We start from the raw sequence: 3,111 nt of genomic DNA on the forward strand, positions 1-3,111 counted from the left end.
GGCCTCTCACTGTTGTGGCCTCTCCCGTTGCGGAGCACAGGCTCCGGACGCACAAGCCCAGCGGCCATGGCTCACGGGCCCAGCCGCTCCGCGGCACGTGGGATCTTCCCAGACCGGGGCACGAACCCGCGTCCCCTGCATCGGCAGGCGGACTCTCAACCACTGCGCCACCAGGGAAGCCTGGAAGATGCTTTAAAAGTTGGCAGGTCCCCCTCATTTCTGTTGATTGGGTCTCAACATTACTGCCAAGTGCTGTCCTGCCTGGGCAGAGAAAGGCTCTAGGGTTAATTTCCTCATCTGAGTCACTAGGGACTGGTGCAGGATATTGGTGGAAGCACAGAGGTCTCCCTTCCGTTCCAAGATCTGGCCTCTCTAAACAAGATTGGAGGGAAGATTTTGGCTGTAGCACCATGAATTCTGTATGTTTACCTCATGGACTAATCTCTGCTGAGAGATGGGAGATTTCCTGGGGGTCTCCTCCATGAAAGGGAAGCCCTGGGAAGGACACAGGGAGGTACAAGACATCATTATTGTCTGTCTCTGAGCCCCAGTCTATTCATCTGTAAAATGGGAAAGTTAACCCACAGGAAGTGTTTAGTACGGTACTGGGAACTGAGTAGCCCTCAGGGAATAGAGGCTGTTAGTTGTCACTTATTTTGAGGAATAGAGAACAAACTATGGATACCAAGGGAGAAGGGGGGTGGGGTGAATTGGGAGATTGGGACTGACATATATATACTATTGATACGATGTATAAAACAGATAACTAATGAGAACCTACTGTATAGCTCAGGGAACTCTACTCAATGCTCTGTGGTCACCTAAATGGGAAGGAAATCCAAAAAAGAGGGGATAAATGTATACGTATAGCTGATTCACTTTGCTGTACAGTGGAAACTAACACAACATTGTAAAGCAACTATACTCCATTTTTTTTAAAAAAAAGAAACCCGGGTCATTGTCCTGCTGTGGATTCAGGTGGGAGGCTGGGGCAAGTGGGTGAGGCTTGGGTTCTGACCATTTCACCAGCTCTGTGTTACTTGAGTTCTCATCTGTAAGACAATAATAATTCCTGCAAGGCAGGAAGGGTTACTGAGATATCACTTGGTGTTTTTCATTTGCTGCTGCTGCTAAGACTCAGAGGGAAGCAGAGGACTTTTCCCTCTCCCAGCCCAGGAAGGTGCTGGAATCTTGGAGTTCCGGGTCTGCGGCTCCTGCCTCAGGGGTGCACGGATGGCTCCTGTGTTTCAGGGTGCAAATTGGAAGGGGGCTGGCACAGAAGACCACCTCTCTTCTTCTTTATGGGGGGTGGAGACTCTGGGGTGGTGATGAGGGAGCAGAGAGTAGAGGGAGGCGGTGCAGGGTAATGGACAGGGGCTGCTTGGTAGTCGTGTTGAGCTGTCAGAGCCTCAGTTTCCTCACTTGCCAAGGAGAGGCACTGGGTGAGTGAAGGTCTGTAAGACCCTTAGCCTAGTACCTGCAGAGCAAATACTTGTCTTGGTTTGGGTTCCCTAGAAACAGAACTTGAGACCAGGATTTGAGTGCAGGTAGCTGATAGGGGAGGTGATGCCAGGAGACACTGGTAGGAGAGGGGGAAAGTGAGGCAGGGAGGGAGACAGCCCATAAAGGTGTGTATCAAGCAAGTGACCCCATGGGTACCTGGGACTCAGTCCCTCTGGGGTGCTGTGGGAGCCAGTGTGGAGTTGTTCCCTGCTCCCAAAGGGTGAGGAAGCAGGGTTATATATTCACCACCCTCCAGGAAGCCCAAGAGGTTGTGGGCGGTCGGACCCCAGGAGCCATGGCCATGGCTGTTTTGGGGAAGTGCCCCAGTGTGGCCAGGGCTCCAAGCTGCTCACCTCTGACAGGATCCTGTGGGCTGGGACGGAGATCCGTTCATCGGCACCAGATGGGACCAAAGACCGGAAGCCCTGCGCTACCCTCCAGGCTCCTCAGAAACTCTCACAATAGAACGTGGCATGACCCTAGGGAGCCAGAGGAGACCTGCCCCAGAGAAGATGGAGATGGACTGTCTCAGCTCCCTTGTGAGTGGGGGCTCAAAACCCAGGTTTAATATGATTTAGAAAAATAATGGAATGTGGGATGTGGACCACAAAGCGTGGCTGGGGGTCGAGGATGCATGTGGGGAGCTGCAGCACAGGGCCCAGCACTCAGCAACTGCCCACCGAGTGTTCACTGACCCCAGTGTAAGCACCTCGTGCAGGGTCTTGTCCTGTCCCTCTCGGCCTAACCTGTAGGAGTCCTGTAGGAGAAACTCCTTCCTGGCTGCCTTTCCACGTTGCGAGGTGTTCTTATGGATGTTTTTACTGTGAAGCTGTGTACCGTCTTTTCCTGAAACACCCGCCTGTCCCTTCCTGCAAGGCCCCTCATGGGATGTGAGCTCTGTGTGCTGGGACGGACCCAGAGTCTGGAGGACAGGGGCCTTATTGTCTTTCCTGAACCTGCTGGCATCAGGAGGGCCAGGGAGACAGTGACAGTCATGGGCTGTCTAAGTGGGAAGGGACTTCAGTGATAAGGCCCAACATCCTGGAGTCTAGGTAACAAGAGTGACGATGACATCGCCCACAGATGACATTGTCTGAGCACCTCCCACATGCTGGGAACTGTCTTCTCTCATTTCATCCTCACCACAGCCCTCCAAGGTGGGGACTGAGATTCTCCCCATTTTACAGAGAAGGAAGCTGAGGCCCAGAGAGGGGGAACCATATTTTAGGGTCAAACAACCACGGAGGGGTCCAGGCCAGAACTCAAATCCTGCCTCCAGAGTCACACTGTTCAGCGAGCCCTTGACCCACCACATCACCAAGATCAACACAACGTGCGTACCCACCAGAGAGGTTGTCCTACCATAGGTGGTCTAGAAGCTGACGTGGAAGGCAGGAGGGGGCAACTGGCTTTTTTATTCCTGTCGCTCAGGGAGGTGGCCAAAACCTTGGACCTTGTCCACGTGTGTTTTTTTAATTTTTTTTTTTTTTTTTTTTTGTGGTATGCGGGCCTCCCTCTGTCGTGGCCTCTCCCGTTGCGGAGCACAGGCTCCGGACGCGCAGGCTCAGCGGCCACGGCTCACGGGCCCAGCCGCTCCGCGGCATGTGG

This window comes from Physeter macrocephalus, chromosome 14 (assembly GCF_002837175.3).
Source record: "Physeter macrocephalus isolate SW-GA chromosome 14, ASM283717v5, whole genome shotgun sequence".
Classification (NCBI taxonomy): Eukaryota; Metazoa; Chordata; class Mammalia; order Artiodactyla; family Physeteridae; genus Physeter; species Physeter macrocephalus.